The sequence below is a fragment of the Stegostoma tigrinum genome, chromosome 3 (genome assembly GCF_030684315.1).
Source record: "Stegostoma tigrinum isolate sSteTig4 chromosome 3, sSteTig4.hap1, whole genome shotgun sequence".
NCBI lineage: Eukaryota > Metazoa > Chordata > Chondrichthyes > Orectolobiformes > Stegostomatidae > Stegostoma > Stegostoma tigrinum.
Window position 1 is genome coordinate 132,189,468 of NC_081356.1, and position 27,586 is coordinate 132,217,053.

Sequence of the window (27,586 nt, forward strand, 5' to 3'; positions counted from 1 at the left end):
AGCTGAAAAATCAATTGTCAACAGTAACATGATTAAAACCAGGGATGCTGAAGAGACCAGAATTGGGTGAAGGCAGACATTTCTAAAGGTTGTACAGGAAGAGGGTGTAACAGAGATAACAAGGGGTGAAGCCATACAGGGATTTGAAATCAAGGATGAGAATTTTAAGTCAAGTTGCTATTTCGGTGGGAGCCAGTGTAAATTGCTGGGTGACAGGGGAACAGAAATGATGCAATTTGGGCATCAGGACTTGGATGACTCCAAGTTTATGGTAGGTAGACAGTTAGGCAGCAGCCTTTTGAAATCATTGAGTCCAGTGTGTTAAAGGTGTGGATAACAGTTTCAGCAGCAAATCGGCTAAGCTGCAGAAGTGAAAATAGACCCTGGGTGATTTCATGGATGTGAGGTCAAAAGCTCATAAACGGGTCAGACACAACACCAATGTTGACAAAAGCCTAATGGGAAAGCAAAATACTGTTGATTCTGGAGATCTGAAATAAAAACAGAAATTACTGGAGTAATTCAGCAGCTCTGGCAGTATTTATGGTGAGAAAAACAGAGTTAACTTTTTGAGCCCATTATGGATTCTTCAGAATTGCTAAATACATCCCAGGAAAGAATAAAAGAAATGTTTTTCCATTCCTCACGAATGTTTCTAAAAGGCAACCCTATAAATTGAATGCCTCTGATATGAAGAGATGACATTTTTTTTAAAAATCTGTTCTTTGATAAACAATCTTTGTTTTCTTTTGTAACAGTCAACAAAGAAACAGTTGGTACTGCTGAACACGGGTGTTGTCTGTGAGCTCTTCACAACAGAGAAACATCATTTATGTGTTCAGAAATATTCTACTGCACTAGCTGTTCACAAATCCAAACTCTTGTTGTCATGACTTCTGTCAATCCTACCTTTACAAATTGCTATGTCAACATTTCCCACTCCGTTTCCTTTCCTCACCTGTCACAGTGTAATTGCAAACCTTAGCCATTAGGTGGCAAGCATTCCAAAACTAATTATTGACATCATCATTTCTCTGCGCCAGCTGAACGTGGACAGTTTGGTGCCTGCCAATAAAGTTCCATGAATGCTCTCATGAATTGGCTGAATTCACAATCTGCTATGTTTAAAAGTCTTTTGAGGCAAAAGTCTGTCATCCTCACACGATGAAGAGGCTTCATTGCCATGATGATGCAGTTTTCCTACTGGAAATATCTACACATGTTCAGAAGGTGCACACATGGCTGTAAGACCTGTCCCACCCTAAGATGTGAAAATACTATATTCACTTGAGACTCCGGCTTTTAGAAGATGCTGGGGCCTTCAATTAAGAAAAACTAGTAAGGAGCACAAAGGTGTATAAATACAGCTGTACAATCAGAAGGTGTGTGTTACTTTATGTTGAAAACATTTTCTTTTAGAATTAGATGGGAGTCAACATCAGAGACAAATTATTTCTCAACATAGATTTTGAGAGATTCTCCTAGTTCATCAAAAAAAATCACACTTAGAGGTTCCCCGACTTACAGATGTCTAACATACCAGTGCTCATACTTCAGAATACAGCCCCTTTGCAGGGATGTAATTTCAAAGATCTGACACATGAAAATTTCCTGTATGTAAGAATGGCTATTTTATATTGTCCTATATTGTGTGCTGATCAACTTGCAAATGCACTCCATTTAAAACCCCAGGGCTGGCTGTATACAGCTGTTTCATGAGCTCAGGACAGACCAATGTGCTTTGTTGTGCAAAACTGAGTTATCTTTTATCTTTTGTTTTTCAATTGAAGTTGAAATCCTGAGGAGAGAGGCAGCAGGTATTATTTGAGAGCCTTTTTTATTTGTTCATGGGATATGGGTATCGTTGACCAAACCAGCATTTATTGCGCATTCTAGTTAAGAGTCAACCACATGTAGGTCTGGAGTCATATCATAGACCCAACTAGGTAAGGACAGCAGTTACCTTTCCTAAAGGGCATTAGGGTCTGGATTGCTAGTGTTGTGACATTACCACTTTGTCAACACCTCCTCTGTTCATGATTCTACAGTCTCAGAACTATTTATACTACAAGCTTGAAGGGCCGAATAGCCTCTTCCTGCTCCTAGCTTCTAAGCACATCTTATTGTGAGCAAATTCTGATTCTTTTTGGCTGACTTTCTCTTTCCCCATTTCCTGACTTGCACAAAGACCCATTCATCTATCAGTCCAGAGATAATGGGAACTGCAGATGCTGGAGATTCCAAGATAATAAAATGTGAGGCTGGATGAACACAGCAGGCCAAGCAGCATCTCAGGAGCACAAAAGCTGACGTTTCGGGCCTAGACCCTTCATCAGAGAGGGGGATGGGGGGAGGGAACTGGAATAAATAGGGAGAGAGGGGGAGGCGGACCGAAGATGGAGAGTAAAGAAGATAGGTGGAGAGAGTGTAGGTGGGGAGGTAGGGAGGGGATAGGTCAGTCCAGGGAAGACGGACAGGTCAAGGAGGTGGGATGAGGTTAGTAGGTAGCTGGGGGTGCGGCTTGGGGTGGGAGGAAGGGATGGGTGAGAGGAAGAACCGATTAGGGAGGCAGAGACAGGTTGGACTGGTTTTGGGATGCAGTGGGTTGGGGGGAAGAGCTGGGCTGGTTGTGTGGTGCAGTGGGGGGAGGGGACGAACTGGGCTGGTTGAGGGATGCAGTAGGGGAAGGGGAGATTTTGAAACTGGTGAAGTCCACATTGATACCATATGGCTGCAGGGTTCCCAGGCGGAATATGAGTTGCTGTTCCTGCAACCTTCGGGTGGCATCATTGTGGCAGTGCAGGAGGCCCATGATGGACATGTCATCAAGAGAATGGGAGGGGGAGTGGAAATGGTTTGCGACTGGGAGGTGCAGTTGTTTTTTGCGAACTGAGCGGAGGTGTTCTGCAAAGCGGTCCCCAAGCCTCCGCTTGGTTTCCCCAATGTAGAGGAAGCCGCACCGGGTACAGTGGATGCAGTATACCACATTGGCAGATGTGCAGGTGAACCTCTGCTTCATGTGGAATGTCATCTTGGGGCCTGGGATGGGGGTGAGGGAGGAGGTGTGGGGACAAGTGTAGCATTTCCTGCGGTTGCAGGGGAAGGTGCCGGGTGTGGTGGGGTTGGAGGGCAGTGTGGAGCGAACAAGGGAGTCACGGAGAGAGTGGTCTCTCCGGAAAGCAGACAGGGGAGGGGATGGAAAAATGTTTTGGGTGGTGGGGTCGGGTTGTAAATGGCGGAAGTGTCGGAGGATAATGCGTTGTATCCGGAGGTTGGTAGGGTGGTGTGTGAGAACGAGGGGGATCCTCTTGGGGCGGTTGTGGCGGGGGCGGGGTGTGAGGGATGTGTCACGGGAAATGCGGGAGACGCGGTCAAGGGCGTTCTCGATCACCGTGGGGGGAAAGTTGCGGTCCTTAAAGAACTTGGACATCTGGAATGTGCGGGAGTGGAATGTCTTGTCGTGGGAGCAGATGCGGCGGAGGCGGAGGAATTGGGAATAGGGGATGGAATTTTTGCAGGAGGGTGGGTGGGAGGAGGTGTATTCTAGGTAGCTGTGGGAGTCGGTGGGCTTGAAATGGACATCAGTTACAAGCTGGTTGCCTGAGATGGAGACTGAGAGGTCCAGGAAGGTGAGGGATGTGCTGGAGATGGCCCAGGTGAACTGAAGGTTGGGGTGGAAGGTGTTGGTGAAGTGGATGAACTGTTCGAGCTCCTCTGGGGAGCAAGAGGCGGCGCCGATACAGTCATCAATGTACCGGAGGAAGAGGTGGGGTTTGGGGCCTGTGTAGGTGCGGAAGAGGGACTGTTCCACGTAACCTACAAAGAGGCAGGCATAGCTGGGGCCCATGCGGGTACCCATGGCCACCCCCTTAGTCTGTCGGAAGTGGGAGGAGTCAAAAGAGAAGTTGTTGAGTGTGAGGACGAGTTCAGCTAGGCGGATGAGAGTGTCGGTGGAGGGGGACTGGTCGGGCCAGCGGGACTATCAGTCCAGTTGGTCTCTGCCACTGCCACCATATTAAAATTCTAATCCTTACCCCTCTGCCTATGTCCACAACTCTATACCTTCTAACCTCTCTAATGCTAACAGTTGTGCAAGATGACAAAGTGTGAAGCTGGATGAACACAGCAAGCCATCATCAGAGAGGGGTCTAGGCCCAAAACATCAGCTTTTGTGCTCCTGAGATGCTGTTTGGCCTGCTGTGTTCATCCAGCTTCACACTTTTATCTTGGGTGCTCCAGCATCTGCAGTTCTCATTATCTCTAACAGTTATGCATCTTGATTTTCATCGTTTCACCTCGTGGAATGCATCTTTAGCTACCCGGGACCCAAGTTCTGCAATACGCTCAACATTGATTACATCAAGAGTAAAGTTTTGGGTCATTTAGAACATAGAACATAGAACAGTACAGCAAAGTACAGACCCTTCAGCCCACGGTGTTGTGCTGACTTATTATCCTACTAAGACCAAACTACACTGCGTACCCTATGTTATACTTTCATCCATGTGCCTATCCGAGAGTCGCTTAAAAGTCTCTAAAGTATCTGACTCCACTACCACTGCCGGCAGCACATTCCACACGCCCACCATTCTCTCTGTGTAAAGATCCTACCTCTGACATCTCCCACCACCTTCCACCAATTGCCTTAAAATTATGCCCCCTCGTAATAGTCATTTCTGCCCTGGGAAAAGTCTCTGGGTATCCGCTGTAACTATGCCTCTCATCATCTTGTAAACCTCTCATCAAGTCACCTCTCATTCTTCTTCACTACAATGAGAAAAGGCCTAGCTCCCTCAACCTTTCCTTATAAGACCTGCCCCCCCCCCCCCCCCCCAGTCCAGGCAGCATCATAGTAAATCTCCTCTGCATCCTCTCTAAAGCTTCCACATCTTTCCTGTAATGAGGTGTCCAGATCTGAACACAATATTCCAAGTGTGAAGGGAGAGGAGGCCGATCAAGCGGATGTTGTGCATTTGAATTTTCAGAAGGCTTTTGATGAGGTCTCTCAGGAAGAGGTTTGTGTGCAAAGTCAAAGCACTCTGGGTAGGGGGTAATATATTGACATGGATTGAGAACTGGTTGGTGGACAGGAAACAGAAGGTGGGAATAAATGTAAGATAATAAAGTGTGAAGCTGGATGAACACAGCAGGCCAAGCAGCATCTTTAGACCAATATTCTGGATGAGGAAATCAGATGCAATATTTCCAAACTTGCTAACGACACAAACTCAGTGGGATTGTAAATTGTGAGGAGGATACAAGGAGGCTTCATTGTGGTTTAGACAAGTTGATTGAGTGGGAAAACGCATGACAGATGTGGTACAATGTTGCTAAATGTGAAGTTATACACTTTTGTGAAAAAAGGAAAGAAAGAGTATTATTTAAATGGTGATATATTCAGAAGAGTGAGTGTGAAAAACGATCTAGGTATCCTCGTCCACCAGAAAATGGAAGTAGACAAGGAAGTGCAGCAAGCCGTGAGGAAGCAAATTGGCCATCATTGCAAGAGGATTTGAGTTCAGAAATCTTACTGCAGTAACACGGCATTGCTGAGACTCCAGTTGGAGTATTGTGTGCAGTTTTGGTCTCTGTATCTGAGAAAAGATATACTTGCCATTGAGGGAGTGCAGTGAATGTTCATTAGGTTGAAAGTAGCTATGGTAGGACTGTTCTATGAGGAGAGATTGGTTTGGATGGGCCTGTATTGATAGAGTTTAGAAAGATATGGGGATCTGATTGAAACATATAAAATTCAAACAGGACTGGACAGATTAGATGTAGGGAGGTTACTTTCCCTGGTTGGGGAGGTTAGAACCAGGGCATACGGTCTTAGGATACAGGGTAGTCCATTTAGGACTGAGTTAAGGAAAAAAATTTCTTCATTCAAATGGCATTGAATCTTTGGAATTCTCGATCACAAGGGCTGTGGAGGCCAAGTTACTGAATACATTCAAGAAAGAGACAAATACATTTTTATATTTTAAGACAACAAAGGCTATGGGGAGACAATGGGAATATGCCATTGAGGAGGATTTTCCATGATCATATTGAATGGTGGACCAGGATCAAAGGGCCAAATGGCTGCTAGTTCCTATGTATGAGATACGTAGACCTGTTCTCAGTTCTTTCCTATCGCTGCTTAGGGTCGAGGAGATGAGCTGAGCGGTCACTGACTTCCCAGAATCCGAGAGGCACAGCAGCTATCTCTCATTGACTGGAAATGGTTAACTTTGCACCTTTCTAATGTGTCAGCCTGGCGCATAGCTCAAACACCGCCAAGCTGAAAGGACGTGGATTTGGGTCTCACGAAATTTTACAACAGAGTAGGAGGCCATTTGGCCCATTGTAAGAGTTATTTAGGCTAGTCCCACTGCCCGCTCCGTGAATCTCCCGTGGATCATCTCAACTGATGCTGATATCATACTGAGGGATAAGTGCACTGTCAGAGGCGCTATCACTTTGAAATGCTGAAGCAAGGCCCAGTCCGCCTCCTCAGTGCATGTGAAAAACCTACAGCAGAAGTTTTTCTCTTCAGTCAAACACATGTTTTAATAATGTTTGACTGTCGTGGTGTTTGTAGTAGTTGGCTCCCTTTAAGGATGTGTTCTGAAGGGGGAGTCCTGTGATCTGCTGTCCAATCAGAGACGGAGTGGGAAATCTGCACGAGGTATGTAGGGATTTGACCTAAAGTGGAATCAGAGAGTGAGGCACGTTAAGACACTCTAATGTCCTCTGTAAATGAATGTTAATAGTTTTATTAAATCATTGTGCTTACAAGGCACCTGGCTGAGCCAAGCCTTGAAATTATTAGCTTCAAATTCTATTCAGTGAGCAGCCTGTGAGGCAACTTGGTTTGTTTCATTATCTATATGTTGCTGTATAAATGCCAGTTAGTATTGTTGATGTTGGATTTGTGCTTCCCCTGACCCACCAGTGGGATGGGAATTTGATGATCACCCCAAATCACCAAGCAGCATGGGGGTTACATTCCACTGGCATGGGCTGACTAGCTTTTCTGAAGCACAGTGCCATGAAATTCCATTCTTAGCTTTAAGACAAATCTTTAAACCTGATGCTTAAACCAAAATGCGACAGGTTTCGGACTATGTAAGGTGATTTACTTGTTCTTTAGCTTTATGTAATCCCTTTTCACTCTGAATTGCAATCTGCCCAACAGTCTGAGATGTACAAGCAGGGGTCATCCAAGTTCAGTGTGAGAAGAAATGCTGTATGCCACTAAAAGATTAAATGTGCCTTATTAAACTGTAAATTATAACACACTGCAGCAATCTATCAACAGAAACGAGAAGCCTCATTAACCATGGATGCTTATACATTTGCACTGTCATTGTGTAAAAGGAGGCTACTCAGACAATTAAACCTGTGCCATCTTTTTTGAAAAAGAATAACAATTTAGACCCTGTCTTTCCCCATTACCATGAAATCATCTCCTTTTTCAAGTATTTGGCCAATTCTCTTTTCTTTTTCTTTGAAAGTTATAGTTTCTGCTTCAGGTGTTCACTCATGATCTCATCACTGCTCACAACCACATGTTACAACCTACCCACTTACACTGGATGACAGAAAGATAACTGTTAGAGAGAGGACTTATTCTAATGTGCACCAAGTCCAGTTCATTCACCAATCACCCATGCGCCTGCTGATCTACATTGGTTCTTGGTTTGGCAGTATCTCAACTGAAAGATTCTGAGATTCAAACTTTTGCTCGTTCCTTTCTCTGTTAGGCCCATAACCCTGTGAGATCCTTGTGCTTATCCAATTTTGGCCTCTAGTATCACCCATTCAAACTGTTCTACCATTTGAGTGTACAGTTTGGGCCACTAAGCCCCAGAACTCCCTTCCTATATCTCTCTGGCTATCCAATGTGTTTCCTCTTATAAGGTTTCAAATCTACCTTGGTCAGTGACTGGTCTTTTTGTTCACCAGTCATTACATTTACATTTCTTTCATCTATTCGTGGGATATGAACATCACTGTTTAGGCCAAATTTCAGTGCTTATCCTGAAAACACTGTACAAGACACTGTGAATACACATTCAGGATGCCACATTATAGGAAATATGTAAACTTATTGGAGAGACTGCAGAAACGATTGATAAGAATGGTTCCATGGGTAAGACTCTTCAGCTATGAGGATAGATGGAAAAAGTTGGGATTGTTCTCATTTTGAGAGGTGCAGGCTGAGGGGAGATTTGATAGAAGTTTTCAAAATCATGAGGGGTCTCTGGACAGAATAAGTAGAGACAAACTTTTCCTACTTGTTAATAGATCATGTACTGGGCGCTTGGTTTCAAAGTAATGCTTCTTTTACAAATATATGATGTGAGGAAAACACTTTTTCACTCACCAGACCTAGGGTTTTGAATGCACTGCTTGGAAATATGGAGGAGATATGTTTCATTGTGGCTATCGAGATATTATTGAAATGAAAACAAAACATGATGCAGAGTTGTTGACAAGAAGTAGGAGATTTGCACTCAATCAACATGACCAGAGAGCAAATACAAACAAACATGTTGGGCTGAATGGACTCCTTCTGGACCATGACAAATCTGTGATATCCCTTAGGAAGATGGTGACCTACCATCTGGCTCGGTCTCAGATTTTATTTAACCTGGGATGTGCTCTGTGATGTTTTATTGCATCAGTCATGCTATGTAAATGTAAGTTATCATTTTTCCAAATGGTAGAGAGTGATTTGGCTATCCAAGAGTGCTGGTTGTAGGTTGTCAGGGGAGAGGAATGACCCAGGAATAAAAATCGAAAGAACTGCGGATCCTGTGAATCGGGAACAAAAGCAAAGTTGCTGGAAAGGCTCAGCAGCTCTGGCAGCATCTGTGAAGAATATATCGAGAGTTAATGTTTCAGATCCAGTGACCCTTCCTCAGAACACCTGGAATATTCTGAGGAAGGGTCACTGGACCCCACATGTTAACTCTCTGATTTTTTTTTTCTTCTTAAATGCTGCTGAGCTTTTCCAGCATCTTCTGTTTTTGACCCAGGAATAAACCCTGGTGTAACTGGAGCAGAGTTGAGCTTCGGTTAGTGTTGTCCAATCAACATTTGAGTGAAGTGAGCAGTTTCATGATTCAAACAAGCAGCTTATCAATGCCATTTGAATGCTTGACTAGGCTCCCTGGAAGACACCATTCCTTTAATACCAGGAGTGGGCATATTGTGAGTTGCAAGATTTGAATGCTCTGTGATTGGCAAGTTAGGAACAGTCTAGTTTGTTCCCCTGCTAGATCCAGTGCCTCTTGTGGACTTAGTCGCTTTGTCTGTACCGTTTAATCTGCTTGACATGGATGTGGCAGCAATTGGATCCCATCCCTTCGGAAACTCACTCCATCTGAACTACCATTTGCCTTCTTTACTGCTGGCTGCACCTGCATACTTACCTTCAGCAACTGGTACGTAAGGACTCCTAGGTCTCACTGCACACTGCGCCCCCCCCCCCACTCCTAATTTACAGCCATTCAGATAGTAATACACCTTTGTGTTTTTGCATCTGAAGTGAATAACCTCTCATTTTCCAAATTAAGCTGCATCTAATGGTTTTTAATTCAGCATGCATTCAGGCGAGATGAAAATGAATAAGTAGTTGGAAGGAGCGAGACAGAGACAGTGCAAGTGGAGAAAAACAGTGAGACACAGATGGCAGGATAGAGGCACAGACAGACACAGCGGGATAGAACTTGGTGTAAAACTTAATCAGCAAGAGCTGAATTCAGGGTTCAGCTGGTTCACTAGACATTCATCTTGTCCACCTGGATATCCTGTCCCCTTCTCCCATGTATGAGAATGTCAGAATGGTCTGGGCTTCAACCTGACTCTGGACCCACAGCAACAGGCTGACTCCAAACTGCTGTCATATTAAAAGACATTAATGACATTCTGCAAGTTTCATCATCACTTTTTTTACTGAAATCAGTTTTTTATTAAATTTCCAGAGTTTGTTTAATTGGATTATAATTTCTGAAATGGTGAGACTGGCAGTCATTCTTGGGATTATTAGCCTCGTAATGCAACAACTACATTCCACCTCCTGAATGTATGTACTTTGGGACTGGCACTGGCCAAGGATGGGAGTAGCACCTTTATAAACATGTGTTTAAGGAACAGAAGGAAAGGATGCGGCCGATCAGCCATTGAAAGTGATTGTGGATTTATCTAAATCTCAACTCTATCCAATGAACTGGCACTTTAATTCCATTATAATTCTAACAAGCAAGATTGCATTTTTATAAGGCTTTTCAGAATGTCTGGCTCCAAATGAGAAATCCAATGAAGAGTAGTTACAAACAGGCAGAGAATGCTTGAGAAACTCTAAGGGGAGCTATTCCTCTGACGCTTTATGCCAGTTTCAAAACTGCCAGTTTACAGGTTCCAGCCACCTCCCTCTTTACCACACACATGCAACCCTTTATATGTCCATTCCCTACCAGGAGGGTCTTTGAGCTCTCCACGTCTTCGTGGAACAAAGACCTGATCTGTCCTTACCCACCATCACCCTCCTCCACTAGGCCAAGCTCATCCTCACCTTCAACAACTTCTCTTCTAACTCTTCTCGTTTTTCTTCAGGTCAGAAGGGTGGCCATGGGGCTTGCATGAGCCCCAGTCATGCCTGTCTCTTCATGGGGTACATGGAAGATTCCTTGTTCCAGTCGTATTCCAGACCCCACCCACAACTCTTTCTCCAATATATCAATGATATCATTGGTGCTGTTTCCCTCTCTACTCTGGAATTGGAAAAGTTTCTTGATTTCACTTCCAATTTCCACCCTGCCCCCGTTTTCACCTGGTCTATCTCTGACTCCTCCTTTCCCTTCCTCGACATCTGTTTCCATTTCTGGGGACAGACTGGCCACTTATCCACTATAAACCCACTGACTTCCGCAGCTAACCAGACTATACTTCCTCACACCCTGCTTCCTGTAAAGACTCCATCTCATTCTCTCAGTTCCTCCATCTCTGTCATTTCCGTTCAGACGAGGCCAGCTTCAATGAGGGAGTCTCCGAAATGTCCACCTTCTGCCTCAACTGAGGATTCCCAACACCATTGTCAACAAGGTCTGACTTATCTCCTGTCCTTCCACTCTCACCCCTTTTCTTCCCTTTCGCAACAGCGATAGGGTTCCCCTTGTCCTTACTTATTATCCCACCAGCATCCACATCCAGAAGATCATCAGAAGCCATTTCCGTCACCTCCAGAGAGATGCCACCACCAGACATATATTCCCCTCCCCTCCCTTGTCCACCTTCCGCAGGGACCCTTCCCTCCGGGGCACCCTGGTCCACTCTTCCTTCACCATCCCCCTGCAACCAGCGAAGGTGCAACACCTGCCCATTTACCTTCTCTGTCTCCACTATCCAAGGACTCAAACATACCTTCCAGGTGAAGCGACACTTCACCTGCACTCGCTGCTCACAATGTGCTCTACATTGGGGAAATGAAGTGTAGGCTGGGTGACTGCTTCACAGAACATCTACGTTCTGCTCACATAAAAGACCCTGAGCTACTTGTTGCCTGCCACTTTAATACATCATCCTGTTCCCCGGCAACATCTGTCTCTGGCTTGCTGCAGTGTTCCAGCGAAGCTCAACGCAAGCTGGAAGAACAACACCCGAAATGTCAACTTTCCCACTCCTCTGATGCTGCCTGGCCTGCTGTGTTCCTTCAGCTCCACGCCGCGTTACCTCCAACACCTCATTTTCAGCTTGGAGATCCTGCAGCCCCCCGGACTTAGTATTGAGTTCAATGATTTCAGGGCCTGAACTCTCCTTTCTCCTAGGCCCCTACTCCATACACCAGGCCTTGTAACCACATACTGCCATTACACACTAGCGATTGTTAATCGCTAACAGTCTCCATTAACAACCATCCACCCTCCCAGCAAGGTTGTTCTCAACTCGTTTGTCTATCCAACTACTCTTCTGTCTCTTTGAGCTCTATCCTATCGTTTAATCCCTTCCCCTCCCTATTTTTGACATATAAATTGACATTTTCCTAGCTACCATCAGTTCTGAGAAAGGGTCACAGACCTGAAACGTTAACACAGGTGCTGCCAGACCTGCTGAGTTTCTCCAGCACTTCCTGGGTTTGTTTCAAATGTCCACCTCTGCAATATTTTGGCTTTACTGAAAAGTAATCATCGTTGTGATATTGGAAATGTGCTAATTTGTGCACAGCAAGCTCTTTCAAACTGCAATGTTCTAATATCCTTGATCGATACCACAGAAAGATTGATTGAATGTTGGCCAGGGTGCTGGGAATAACCATCTTGCCCTTTTTTTTTGAAAAATCGTGCTATGGAATTTTTTTACATCCTCCAGATAGTAGAGGGTCAGGGGTGGGGCTGTCTCAGTCTAACATCCAAAATACGGTGCCTCTGACAGTACTGCACTCCCTCAGTTCTGCACAGGAATGTCAGCTTTGATATTTTTTTGTATTCCGCTTCCTGGAGTGGGACTTGTATATGGAACCATGTGACTCAGCAGGAAGTAAGTGTACCACCCAACTGAGCCACAGCTGGTGAAGTTTAAATTTGGAATTTCTAATTGAGTGAACAGCCATTGCTTTCTGCAAGCAAGGGTTCGACACCTCTACTGTCACTTGTGAAGATCATGTGCTGCAGTGGGTAGGATCCTGCCTCACCTCTGATGCATTGCCATAGGGGATGCATATATTAGTCACATTTGCAAGTGTATGTACTGGAGGGATGCCAGGTACATAGGCTGTTTGATCCAGTGATTGGCTCAGTGTTTTTAAAAAAACGCTCATTGTTTTGCTGTTTGCAACAGGCCGAGATTCTGACTGTACCCAGTCAGTTTGTGCTTGGCGCAACATAGCACCAAGTGTCCAGCATGAGATGTGATCCTGCAGATGAACAGCACTTACTGGATGACCCTGGCATGTTAAAAATTGCACTTATAACCAAATTAATGTTGTTAGTCAGGCACACAATGTCTCCCTGGCCTGACTGAGGACTGCACCCCATAGACTTTGCATCAACCTAATGGTCATGTCGCTGTGTGTTTTCTATGTACATTGCTGGCACATTATGTAGGTGTGAGATTGATGTAGCATGGTGCCAAACAGCACGTATCCACCCCGTGATTAACTGCTGACAACCATGACAAGCTGCCTGCACTGAACAGCAAGACAAGATAGAAGTACTGTGAGCCTCCAAGCTCTAGCTGAGAAGTCAAAGCACAATAAAGTAAGGCAGGAATGCTGTGAGCATAGAGTGAGTGTACACTAAGACAGCAAGCGAGGAGGCCTAGTATGCATCCTGATTCAGTCCACACTTTCCTATTCCTGTAAGCAATGTCCTAGCAGAAGCATTTCATGGAGGTGAAATGAGATGTTGGCATCTAAGGTTTTGGAGTAGACTTGTAGCTTGTGTGGTGGTCGGTTCACTGTTCCGCAGATGTTTTGTTACCCTGTGTTTTCCCACCTGGTTTTTAAACTCTGGGGTCCATTAAACTGGATTACCTCACTTCCGGTTTTCCTTCGTAGTGGAGTGTATATGGGGTCGAGTTCTATGTGTCGTGGAGTACCAGGCTTCTAGGAATTCCCATGCCTGTCTCTGCTTTGCTTGTCCCAGAACCTTGGTGTTGTCCCAGTTGAATTGGTGGTTCTCCTTGTCCATGTGGATTGAGATGAGTGAGTGTTAGTCGTGTCTTTCTGTAGCCAGTTGATGTTCGTGTATCCTCCTTCCTGTTTGTCCGATGTAGTGTTTGTCACAGCCTCTGCAGGGAATGTTATGGATGATATTGGTCCTACCCATAGTGGGAAGTGGATCTTTGGTTCAGGTGAGCAGTTGTCGTAGGGTTGATGTGAGTTTGTGGTCCACTCTGATGCCCAGTGATTGTAGAAGTCTGGTGGTTAATTTTGTATTCCTGATGTTAGGTAGTGTGATGAGTGTGCCGGGACCATGTAGTATCTCCCTGATGTTGTTCATGTAGGCATCTTCTGACCCAGTTTTTTTTCTTTTGGATATCCATTATCTTTGAAAACTGAGAAGAGGTATTCTTCGTCTTTTTGTCGTCGTTCTGTGCTGCTGCAGTGTGTTGCCCATTTAAATAGTGTTCACACACAGCTTCATTTGTGTGTGTCAGGATGGTTACTGTTGAAGTTCAGTACCTAGTCAGTGTGTATGTGTGATAATGGGAACTGCAGATGCTGGAGAATCCAAGATAACAGTGTGGAGCTGGATGAACACAGCAGGAATCTACCTGTCCATCTTCCCTGGACTGACCTATCCCCTCCCTACTTCCTCACCTATACTCTCCTCTCTACCTATCTTGTTTTCTCTCCATCTTCGGTCCGCCTCCCCCTCTCTCTCCCTATTTATTCCAGTTCCCTCTCCCCATCCCCCTCTCTGATGAAGGGTCTAGGCCCGAAACGTCAGCTTTTGTGCTCCTGAGATGCTGCTTGGCCTGCTGTGTTCATCCAGCTCCACACTTCGTTATCCTGGTCAGTGTGTGTGGCTTTTCTGTGTACTTTCATAGAGTGCCCCATTTGTCTTGCGCTCTACCATGATGTCCGGGAATGGGAGCTGTTTGTTCTTCTCCTCCTCTTCTGGTGAATTTGATTCCGGTTAGGTGATTGTTTATTAGTTTGTGTGTCTCCTCTAGTTTGGTCCATTTAATGATGACAAAGGTGTCGTCCACATAATGTATCCATAGTTTAGGTTGGATTAGCGGAAGGACAGTCCTTTCCAGTCATTGCATCACTGCCTCAGCTATAAATCCAGAGACAGGTGATCTCATGGGTGTCTCGTTGATCTGATCTTATGTTTGACCATTCAGAGTGAAGTGGATAGTGGTCAAATAGCTTCAGCATGTTGTCTATGGAGATGGTTTCACTGGGGTCTTGTTCTTTTCTAGTAGTGCTGTCATCGTTTTCCTTACTAGTGGAATGTCTCGTGATATGTACACGGCAGTGACATCAAACAATATCAATGTCTCCTCATCATCTATCCTTATGTCTTTGATGGAATTGAGGAATTCTTAGGTTGAGTGGGGTGACTTGTTGACCGGGTGTCTTAGTCTCCTTTGTAGTTCCTTGGCCAATCTGTGTGATGGAGTGCCTGGTAGGGAGACTATGGGTCTAAGGGGTACTTTCAGTTTGTATACTTTTGAGAGGCCGTAGAATTGGGGTGTTGGTTCCTTTGGGCTTCATTCTTTATAAGTCTGCTTGGTTGATCTGTCCTGTCTGTTTGTGTCTTTTCAGTGTGGAGAGGATTTTGTTGCCTAGTTGCGTTGTTGAGATGGTGGTGCTTAGTCTCCAAGATGATGGTTCAGATAAAATCAACATGAGCTGGATTTGTCAGGTACCTGTTTGGACATCCATGTCAAGAATTGTCAGTGTCTAGTTTCTATTCAATGGATAAGAGAATGGGGAATTTGTGTATCGATGATGCAAAATTAATTAATAATCTTCATTCCCTTTCATTTGTCAAGTCCCAATGCAGCAGCAGCTAGAGAAACTGGAAGGGAGAGCCTGGAAATGTAGGGGAGACATCTTCAATTCAAGAAGGGCAATGGATGATAATTTGAATAGAAATAGTTTGCAAAGGTATGGGGGAAATTAGGAGATGGCGTGTGGTAATAATGCTACTTTGAAGAGCTGGTGCAGACATGATCGACCAAAAGGCCTCCTGCATTGTTATAATTCTGTGAATGCACTGACTGTCACTGACAGTGACATTAGGTTGACACCATGGTTCAGTAGGTAGCATTGTTGCCTCCCAGCACTGGAGCACTGGGTTTAATTCCATCCTGGGGCGACTGTCTGTGTGAAGTTTGCGCATTCTCCCTGTGTCTGTGTGGATTTCTTATGGGTGCTCCGGTTTCCTCTGAGAGTCCAAAGATTTGCGGGTTAGGTGTCTTGGCCATTGGAAGTGTGGGGCCATGGGAATAGGCTGAGGAGCTGAGTCTGGATGGGATGCTGTTCAGAGGGTTGGTGCAGACTCAAATAGTCTCTTTTGTTCGATTCGATTCTATGTTGATCGGTGTGTGTAGAACCTCCCAATCTCTGTTTGAGGGAACATTGATGAGAATGCATGCAAATCAGCCTCTCAGCACTCACTGGTCAAGTCTTGCCTCACCATCCAAAGCCTGGTTGGAGAATTGTACCCTAACTGCTTGATGTTGGGAATCTTGCTTCTGCTGCTCTCACCCTATTTTCACAGTTGATTCACTAGTGCCCCTGTTGCTCAGAGGCTGAGAAGGAGTGGGTTCTAGCTTGTGGAGTCAATTTTAATAAAATGTAGTTTTCAGTTGAAATAGCCAGTGGTTTGAAGCAGAATGAGATTGTGGCGGATTTATTATTTTCACTTTGATTTGATTTATTGTTGTCAAGTGTACCTAAGTACAGTGAAAAGTTATTTTGTTTTATGTGCAGTACAGACAGATCATAACATACAGATCATAGTGTGTTCAGACTGAGTGAGACATACAAGGTTACAGCTGCACAGGAGGTGCATGAAAGCAAGGTCACCATTAGATTTAAAATTGGAGAGGCCATTCAGCAGACTAATAACAGCAGGGAAAAAGCTGTTTTCAAGTCTATTGATATGTGTATTTAAGCTTCTGTATCTCCTGCCTGATGGGAGAGGTTGGAAGGGAGAATAACCAGGGTGGTAGGAATCCTAGATGATGGCTGACTTTCTGCAGCAACGAGAAGTGTGGATGGAGTCCATGAATGGGCCGCCGGACCCAAAATGTTGGCTCTGATTTTTGTTTTCTTCACAAATGCTGCCAGACCTGCTGAGCTTTTCCAGCAACTTTGTTTTTTTTGTCCATGGATGGGAGGTTGGCTTGGGAGGAAGTTAACCGACAATAGTTTCTAGAATCCTCTGGGAAGCCAGAGAGGAGATTGCCAAGCCTTTGGCATTGATCTTTAACTCGTCATTGTCTACAGGAATAGTGCCAGATGACTGGAAGATGGCAAATGTGGTTCCCCTGTTCAAGAAGGGGAGTAGAGACAACCCTGGTAATTATAAACCAGTGAGCCTTACCTCAGTTGTTGGAAAAGTGTTGGAAAAGGTTATAAGGGATAGGATTTATAATCATTTAGAAAAGAATAATTTGATTAGGGATAGTCAGCATGGTTTTGTGAAAGGAAGGTCGTGCCTCACAAACCTTATTGAGTTCTTTGAGAAGGTGACCAAACAGGTAGATGAGAGTAAACCGATTGTGGTGTATATGGATTCCAGCAAGGCGTTTGATAAGGTTCCCCATGGTAGGCTATTGTACAAAATGCGGAGGAATGGGATTGTGGGAGATATAGCAGTTTGGATCGGAAATTGGCTTGCTGAAAGAAGATGGAGGGTGGTAGTTGATGGGAAATGTTCATCCTGGAGACCAGTTACTAGTGGTGTACCACAAGGGTCAGTGTTGGGTCCACTGCTGTTTGTCATTTTTATAAATGACCTGGATGAGGGCGTAGAAGGATGGGTTAGAAAATTTGCAGACGACACTAAGGTCGGTGGAGTTGTGGATAGTGATGAAGGATGCTGTAGGTTGCAGAGAGACATAGATAAGCTGCAGAGCTGGGCTGAGAGGTGGCAAAAGGAGTTTAATGCGGACAAGTGTGAGGTGATGCACTTTGGTAGGAGTAACCGGAAGGCAAAGTACTGGGCTAATGGTAAGATTCTTAGTAGTGTAGATGAGCAGAGAGATCTCGGTGTCCATGTACACAGATCCTTGAAAGTTGCCACCCACGTTGACAGGGCTGTTAAGAAGGCATACAGTGTTTTAGCTTTTATTAATAGAGGGATCGAGTTCCGGAACCAAGAGGTTATGCTGCAGATGTACAAAACTCTGGTGCGGCTGCACTTGGAGTATTGTGTACAGTTCTGGTCACCGCACTATAAGAAGGATGTGGAAGCATTGGAAAGAGTGCAGAGGAGATTTACTAGGATGTTGCCTGGTCTGGAGGGAAGGTCTTATGAGGAAAGGCTGAGGGACTTGAGGCTGTTTTCATTAGAGAGAAGAAGGTTGAGAGGTGACTTAATTGAAACATATAAAATAATCAGCGGGTTAGATAGGGTGGATCGGAAGAGGCTTTTTCCTAGGATGGTGACGGCGAGCATGAGGGGGCATAGCTTTAAATTGAGGGGTGAAAGATATAGGACAGATGTCAGAGGTAGTTTCTTTACTCGGAGAGTAGTAAGGGAATGGAACGCTTTGCCTGCAACAGTAGTAGATTCACTAACTTTAAGTACAATTAAGTCATCATTGGACAAGCATATGGACGTACATGGAATAGTGTAGGTTAGATGGGCTTGAGATCGGTATGACAGGTCGGCACAATATCGAGGGCTGAAGGGTCTGTACTGTGCTTAATGTTCTATGTTCTAGTTTCTTACAGTCCCGGGCAGAGCAGTTGCTGTGCCAATCTGCGATGCACCCAGATAGAATGCTTTCTATGTGCATCGGTTAAAGTTGATGAGTCCATATGCTTGTCCAATGATGACTTAATTGTACTTAAAGTTAGTGAATCTACTACCGTTGCAGGCAAAGCGTTCCATTCCCTTACTACTCTCTGAGTAAAGAAACTACCTCTGACATCTGTCCTATATCTTTCACACCTCAATTTAAAGCCTAGCCCCCTCGTGCTTGCCGTCACCATCCTCGGAAAAAGGCTCTCCCTATCCCCTGTCCTTATGGGCATGCCAAATTTGCTAAGCCTCCTGAGGAAGAAGAGGTGTTGTTGTGTTGCCTTGACCATTGCATCTACTTGGGAAGACCAGGGCATATTGTTGGTTATCATCACTCCTGGGACATTGACACTCTCAACCCTCTCCACCTCAGCTCCATTGATGCAGATGGGAGCATGTGCTCCTCCTTTCTTTCTGAAGTCAATAATCAGTTCTTTAGATTTTTTTTTTGTTTGGATTCAGGATAGTGTTGACACCAGGCAATCTTTGTGAACTGTCTATGGTAGGTCATCTTCTCAATCCTTCTGATTGCCACTGCAGAAATCTGAACCTGGGGCTTTCTGGATTGCTAGGCCACTGTATTTATATGGCAAGCTCAGTTCCATTTCTGGTTAATGGTGGTAGCCCCCAGGACGTACATAGTAGGGGATTCAGTGATGGCGATGCTATTGAATGTCAAGGGGCAGTGATTAGACTGTCATTTATTGGACATGGTCATTGCCAGGTATTTGTGTGGCATGAATGTTGCTTGTCACTTTTCAGCCCAGGTCTTTTCATTGTCAAGTTTGTGCTGCATTTGAACATGGGCTGCTTCTGTATCCAAGGAGTCATGAATGGTGCTGAACATTGTGCAATATCTGCGAACATCCCCATTTCTGACCTTTTATGGAGGGAAGGTCATTGATGAAACAGCTGAAGGTAATTGAGTCTAGACAGTACCCTGATGAACTCTTGCAAAGATGTTCTGGAGTTGAGATAACCGGACTTAGAACAACCTGTTCCTATGAGTTCTGAAGAAGGATCACTGGACTCGGAATGTTAACTCAGCTTGCTGTCCACAGATAATGCGGGTTTGCCTTTCTCCAGCAATTTCTGTTTTTGTTTCAGACCTACTGCATCTATTGTTCTTGTTTTATTACTATCTTCCTGCATGCCAGCTTTGACTCCAACCAGCGGAGAGTTTGTATCCGTTGATGCCTGTTTTGCTAGGGCTCCTTGATGTCACAATTAGTCGAATGCATCCTTGATGTCAAGGGCTGTCACTCTCCCCTCCCCTCTGGAATTCACCTCTTTTGTCCATGTTTGAATCAAACCTGCAGTGAGATCACGGAGCTGAGTGGCTCTGGTGGAACGCAAACTGGATGTCACTGAACAGGTGGAGAGAGAGATAATGGGAACTGCAGATGCTGGAGAATTCCAAGATAATAAATTGTGAGGCTGGATGAACACAGCAGGCCAAGCAGCATCTCAGGAGCACAAAAGCTGACGTTTCGGGCCTAGAGCCTTCATCAGAGAGCTCTCTGATGAAGGGTCTAGGCCCGAAACGTCAGCTTTTGTGCTCCTGAGATGCTGCTTGGCCTGCTGTGTTCATCCAGCCTCACATTTTATTGTCACTGAACAGGTTATTGCTTTGCAAGTGCTGCCTTAGAGCACTATTAATGACACCTTCCATCACTTTAGTGATCATCAGGAGTGGACTGATGGAGTAGTAATTGCTGGGTTGGACTTGTACTGTTTTTTGTGCATAGGATATACCTAGGCAATTTCCCTCCTCTTTTGTGCCGATGCACTAGATTCTCCCACCCCACTGAGGATGGTGATATCTGTGAAACTTCTACCTCTGTCTTAGTTAAATTGTCCATTTCATTCAGAACTGCATGTGCCCGGACTGCCGAGCTTAGATCTGAACTATTGGATGCGGAATCAGTTAGCTATATCTATCACTTGCTGTTTGGCATGCAAGTCATCCTAATTAGTAGCCTTACTAGGTTGACACCTGATTTTACAGACTACCTGGTGCTGCTCCTGGCATGCCCTCCTGATCGTGAGCTACTCTTTGTGATGGAAATTGAAGACCCCGCTAGGTGTCTGGCTCCTTTGCCAACCTCCATGTTTCTTTCCGTTGGTATTCAACTTGGAGAAGTGATTCATCAGCTGAGGGAGGAAGGTAGATGGTTATCTGCAGGAAGTTTCCTTGCCCATGTTTGATCTGATGTCATGAGACTTTAGATTTCAGAGTCAATGTTGAGGGCTCCAAGAGAGCTCCCTTCAAACTGTATACCTGGGCATATAGGGCCTGTCTTGCCGATTGGACAGGACAGAGCCAGAAATGGTGATAGTGGTGTCTGGGATCTGATCATACTCGTGGAATCATATCTACAGACAATGTCAGGCTGTTGTTTGACTCGTCTGTGAGACAGCTGTCATAACTTTGCACAAGACCCCAGGTATTAGTGGGGTGGACTCTGGAGGGTTGAGACGGCTGAGTTTCCTGTAGTGTGTAGTCTGTCCAGTTTTCTTCCTTTTCTGAGAGTACTAGTAGTTTGGTATAATTGGGTGGCGTGATTAGTCCATTTAAGAAGGCAGCTAAGGCTCGCCCAAATTGCTGAGAGTCTGGAGGCAGGGCTCTTGCAGACTCGGTAAAAAACAGTAAATTTTCTTCCTTTTAAAAGGACATTACCGAACCATTTGTATTTGTTTATGACATTGGCTATGGTTTTTATTAGATGATGCCCAATCTCGCCTGATCTCAGAAGCTAAGCCGACTCAGGCCTGGTTAGGTCTCTTGTGGTGCCCTACTAATGTCACCACCTCTGGACCAGGAGGCCCAGGTTCAAGTCCTACCTGCTCCAGAGGTGTTTGATAATATCTCTGAACAGGTTAGTGAGGAAAATAGATTAGACTTGCTTTTGATGCTAGATTTGCTAATGCTACTGCATTTCCAATATTGTCAATGGCTGCACAGCTCTTTGGGAGGTTGTGAAAGGTACTATGGAAGTGTAATTCTTGCTCCCTGTTCTGTTGCTGCTCATGCTGGGAGGATGGAGATGTTCTGTGATGTACTAAGTGAATGTTTGTCCTTTCCTGATATGTTGCATGTACTGCAGGGTAGCTGCTGTGTTGATACCTCAAGGTCATGGAATGTTGGGGCCATGTGAAACTCTGTGTCAGTCCAGGTCTTAGACTGAAGAATGTAAACCTCTGGATGCACTGTATGTATCATAACTTCAATGCTGCTGAATTAACTCTCTGAATCCTGTCCCAGTGTTCTATTGGCATAACCTCAGAGACCAGCTTATACAACCTAAGAGATTAAATCATTTAAGTCCTGGCTAGATACCCGAAGAGCAATAATCCTCTCCATGCTATCTAAATATCCAAAAAGCATGAATCCCCTAGATCCTGTGTAGTTACCTTTCAGAGTATTACTCTTCTTAGTTCTGTCTATATGGCATTATAATACTAATCCTCTTGGTCGTGTATGTATGCCTTAAGATTAATCCTTTTCATCCTATCTAAATACCTTGAGAGCACTAACCCGCTTGTTGCTATCCAGAATAACCAAGAGCATTAATCCTCTTAGTTCTGTCTCTACATCCAATGAGCGTTACCCTCTCAAAATGCATCTCTCTGGTGTCTTTGATTAATACGATGGATGTAATAGCAGAGTATTTAGAAATACTTAACATGATCAAGCAGAGTCAGCTTGGCTTTATGAAAGTTAATTCATATCTGACACATTTTTATTAGAATTCTTTGAGGAGGTAACAAGGAAGATAGATAAAGGGAAACCAGAAGGTGTCATGTATTTGGATTTCCAAAAGGCATGTGATAAGGTACCATACGTGAGGCTGTGTAATGACATAAGGGCCCATGATGTTGGAGGAAATGTATTAGCACAAACAGAGGTAGGGCAACTAATGGAGGACAGATTTGTGGTAAAAGAGGCCTTTTAAAGATGGTAACCTGCAACCAGTGGAGTGCTACAGTGCTTGGAGCCTCAGTTATTTACAATATATATTAATGACTTGGATGTTGAAAGTGAATGTGCTGTAGCCAGGTTTGCATTTGACACGAAAATAGTTGTGAAGACAAGAGGTGAGGATTACACGGAGTCTACAGAGAGAGATGCACAAGTTAAATGAGTAGGCACAAACTTGGTGAATTGAATATAATGTGGGAACTTGTGAAGTTGTGCACTTTGGCAGGAAGAATCAAGAAGTCGCATTATTTAAATGGAGAAAAACTGCAGAAAGCTGTAGCACAGAAGGATTTGGAAGTTCTTGTGTATAATTCAGAAGGGGCTTGCATCCAAGTTCAGCAGGTAGTAGAATCATACAATACAGAAGAAGCCTTGAAGCCTATTGAGTCTGCACTAAAAACAAAAAAATACTCTAAATCTACACAGGACCCACTTTCCAGCACTTGGTCCATGGCTTTGAATGTTATGACATTTCAAGTGCTCATCCAAGCACGGTTTATAGGTTGTGAAGCTTCTATTCACAGCTACATCTGACACACCACCACCTCTGGGTGAAAAAAAAGTCCACAAATTCCTTCTAAGCCTCCTGTCTTTCGCCTTAAAATTATATCCCTTGTTATTAACCTATTAACTAAGAGAACAGGCGCTTTCTATCCATCCTGTCCATTGTCCTTGCTAATTTTATACACCTCAACTAAGTCCCCACTCGGCCGCCTTTGCTCAAAGAAAGCAACCCAAGGTTATCCAGGCTCTTCTCATAGCTAAACTGCTGCAGCCCAGGAACGTCATGGTGAATCTCCTCTACACTGCTCCAGTACATCACATCCTTCCTTTAGTGTGGTGATTAGGATAGGAAAAGCAATTGGATTGTTTGCCTTTAGTTCACAGGAAATGGAGTATAAAAGTAGGGAGATCTTGCTAAAAGTATACAAGGCACAAAACACCTAGAATGCAGTGATAATGGGAACTGCAGATGCTGGAGAATCCAAGATAATAACGTGTGAAGCTGGATGAACACAGCAGGCCAAGCAGCACCTCAGGAGCACAAAAGCTCCTGAGATGCTGCTTGGCCTGCTGTGTTCATCCAGCTTCACACTTTTTATTACTTAGAATGCAGTGAACAGCTTTCGTCCCTTTTATCTAAGGAAAGATATCCTGGCATTGGAGTCAGTCCAGAGACAATTCACTAGGTTGATATCAGGTATGGAGGGATCCTCTTATGAGGAGAACATTAAGTAGGTTGGGACTGTACCCAATAGAAGAATTGAATACATAAAATTCTGAAGAAGGGTCACTGGACCCGAAACGTTGAGTCTGCTTTATCTCCACAAAAGCTGGAAGGCCTGCTGAAATTTTCCAGCAAGTTCTCCTTTTTGTTTTTTTGACTTCCAGCATCCACAATTTTATTTTTTTCTTGTAATATTCAGGAGTGTCTGATTCACACTGACCTCTGTTGGATTGAACTCTGAATAATAACTGCAGAAAAAAGAGGCAGCCCCTCCCAGAGATAGGCTGAAGGGCTGAGTGCCTCCATCTATTTTATTGAATGACAATACAGCCTTAAAGGGCTGAATGACCTGCTGTTTCTAGCTTCCCCTGCTGTTTGGATGGAGTTCCCAAAAAAAGGCACATTCCAAGACATTGATAATATCCCTGTGAATCAAGCCTGCACACTTTAATGGGACTCTCAAAACTAGAGACAACAGTCCAATTGTGGCCGAACTGAAGTACGTTATCCCTTTACTGTTATACACTGAATTGAGATACAAAACCACATGTTCTGCTTGCCTTTTGTTATCATTTATTTGTGTGGCAAACTTTTATGACTTCAGAGTACAACAAGTTCCTGCCTTGAGTGGTGTTGATAGAGTAAATAAGGAGAAAGTGTTTTCACTGGCAAAAGGGTCTGTCACCAGAGGACACAGTTTTAAGGTCATTGTCTAAAGAACTGGAAACGAGATGAATTTTTGTTTTATTCAGTGAGTTGTTCAGATCTGAAAGCGTGGTGAAAGAAGACCTAATAATTTTTAAAAGGATCATGCAGCTGCTGCAAAATTATGGAGAAGGGACAGTCAAAATAATTAGTGTAAACTGACGAGGTCAGTTGATGAGGGCTGGGGGTTGGTTCATGTCGATCATAAGTCAGGCATATCCGAGGGGGATAATTATCCTCTGAGGGGTTGTGAAATACACTCTTTCTTTCAAAAAGCAAAAACGAGCTCAATAGGCCAAATGTCTCTTCCTATGTCGTTTTGGTTCTATGCTGATTCTCTGCTCCACTGAAAATCTTACTATTCAAAGTATTTTCCATTCTCAATTACTTTATATTTTCTACACTGAACTGTATCTGCTTTCTGTTTGTCCTATCAGTGACCACATGCAGTCTACACAACCTTCTGAACTCTTTATAGAGGATCACAGATATGGCTGTTATATGGATAAAGATACTGAGAGTTTGACATGAGACTTTTAATTCGGGTCATAAAAGGCTCTATCTATGAATCCAAAGTGTTTTACGGTCTGTGAAGGAGAGGCGATGGCCTAGTGGTATTATCACTGGACTGTTAATCCAGAGATCCAAATAGTGTTCTGGGGACCTGGGTTCAAATCCTGCCACAGCAGATGGTGAAATTTGAATCCAATAAATATCTGGAATGAACAATCCAATGACAATCATTGTTGATTGTCAGGAGAATCCCACCTGGTTCCCTAATATCCTTGTAGGGAAGGAAACTGCCATCCTTACCTGGTCTGGCCTGTATGTGACTCTGGACCCACAGCAATGTGGTTGACTCCTAACTGCCTTCCGGGCAATTAGGGATGGGCAATAAATGCTGCCTAATGATGCCCTCGTCCTGTGAATGAATAAAGAAAATTCCTTTTGGAAATGTATTGAGTTATAACAAAAGGCATGCATTAGCCAATTTGCTCAGAGCAAGTTCCCACAAACAGCAACGTGATAATGACCATGTTTTTTTTTATTGATTTTTAGCCTTACCAGGCCATAGGCGACTCTCTCTCCTTTAGAGAAGCAACTAGTGGTGGCTTAACCTGAGGGTCACCATGCCTCAGGCAAAGAGGAAGGTTGAGAAGGAGTGTGCTTTGTAGTAATCTCAGCCAATATGGGAATTGACTACCCCCCCCCCCCCCCCCCCCCCCCCCCGCCACCACCACCACTGTTGACGTCTCTTGGCATCACAAACCAGCCATCCAAACTAAGCTCATTATAAAAATGTTGGTTGAGTGAGGCATATTGGTTGGGACATCCCAGAGAATCCCCCTTTTTATCATGTAGGTCATGGGAAATGGGACTTGAGAGGGAACATAAGACCTCGGATTAACATGTCTTCCGAAAGCTGTTACCTCTGATAATGTTGCCCTGTCCCTGTACTGCATCAGAGTCTGGATTATGGATTATGTCCTGGAGTCCAAGTTGTAAGAGGCCTTTTAAGAATATAGCACTGTTGGGTGACTGACATTCTTCAATTAAATGACAAGTGTGGAGCTGGATGAACAAAGCAGGCCAAGCAGCATCTTAGGAGCACAAAAGCTGATGTTTTGGGCCTAACCCCTTTTTCTGATGAAGGGTCTAGGCCCGAAACGTCAGCTTTTGTGCTCCTAAGATGCTGCTTGGCCTGCTTTGTTCGTCCAACTTCACACTTTGTTATCTCAGATTCTGCAGTTCTCATTATCTCTGATACATTCTTCAATTAAATGCCTGCTGCAGGAGTCAAGCTGTGAGGGTGGTAGTCTATCCTGTTGGTATCTGAAGCTGGTATTGTGTTGGAGAAAGTATCTACTTGTCAGGCTAAGCAAAGCTTCCCATGGCCAATATTGTATTAGTGGAAGCATCGCTCTTTCAATTCTGACCTTTTGCTCCTTCATGATTTTGATTGCTGAGAAGCAGTCTCAGCCTGAACTCTGGAACTGCCTCCCTAAACCTCCTCACCTCTCCAACTCTCTATCTTCTTTTAAGCTGCTCCTTTGTATTACCCCGAGATATTAACCCCATATTAGATGTGGTGTTTTATATTTTGTTTGATAATCGCTTCTGTGAAGTACTTTTGGCTGTTTAATTGCAATAAAGGCGGTATTAAAATGAAATTTTTGTTTTGCCCTTTATGGATTGGACAATCCATGGCAAGATGGGGGCAGCACGGCTCAGTGGTTAGCACTGCAGCCTCACAGTGCCAGGGACCTGGGTTTGATCCCAGCCTTGGGCAACTGTCTGTGTGGAGTTTGCACGTTCTCCCAATGTCTGTGTGGGGTTTCCTCCCAGGTGCTATGATTTCCTCCCACAGTCCAAAGATGTGCAGGCTAGGTGGATTGGCCACGCTAAATTGCCCGTAGTGTTCAGGAATGTGTAGGTTATGTGGGTTATAGCGGGGTGGGTCTGGGTGGGATGCTTTGAAGTTTGGTCTGGACTAGTTGGGCTGAAGGGCCTGTTTCCACACTGTAAGGATTCTTTGATAACATTTTACTCACTTAAGCTTAGGATATGCTGAGAGATGATTATTGATGAAGCCCATCCATCTGCTGGGCTTAATACATACTAAAGCTGTCAGAGGTTTTGGCTTTGCTGTGATTTTTGGATCTGTTTAATGTGAACTTATGTTCTCAAAGTTTAAAAAGATGAGTATTGTACTTTCCATTCATGTCACAAAGTCTTGAACAGTTATAACAATAAGTTATTCCTTAAAGGACATGTTTACTTATTACACTGAATTTCTGTACTGGGATTGCAGGATTGTTACATCATAATTAAAAACAGTGCAAGCAGTTTCTGAATATTTAGATTCTGTCTGATCAACTGTTAAATGTGCATAAATGTAAGTGGATATGTATATGGAAGGGTGTGGATATGTGAGGGTGTTTGTGTGGGGATGTACAGTTGTTTTTTTATGTGCACATGTATGGGCATGAGTGTATAAATTTGCATTTGTGTATGTGTGTTTGCATGTGGGTATGTGCATGTTTAAGTGCGTATGTGGTTTGGATTGTGTATGAACGTATGATTGTGATTACAGTCGGACTTGGTTGCAACGTCCTTCTGTGGAAACCTGCTGTCTGAATTTTGGACACGAGGAATTCTTGTTAGTATAGAGGCTTGTTTCCCCACCGGTCACGCAGG

At 44.2% G+C, this 27,586-nt stretch overlaps 1 protein-coding gene across 3 annotated transcripts in view; it reads left to right on the forward strand.

Annotated features, from left to right (window-relative positions):
• Positions 1 to 27,586, forward strand: part of LOC125451349 (dual specificity testis-specific protein kinase 1-like) — a 178,462-nt gene that overhangs the window by 47,515 nt on the left and 103,361 nt on the right. The window lies entirely within an intron of this gene.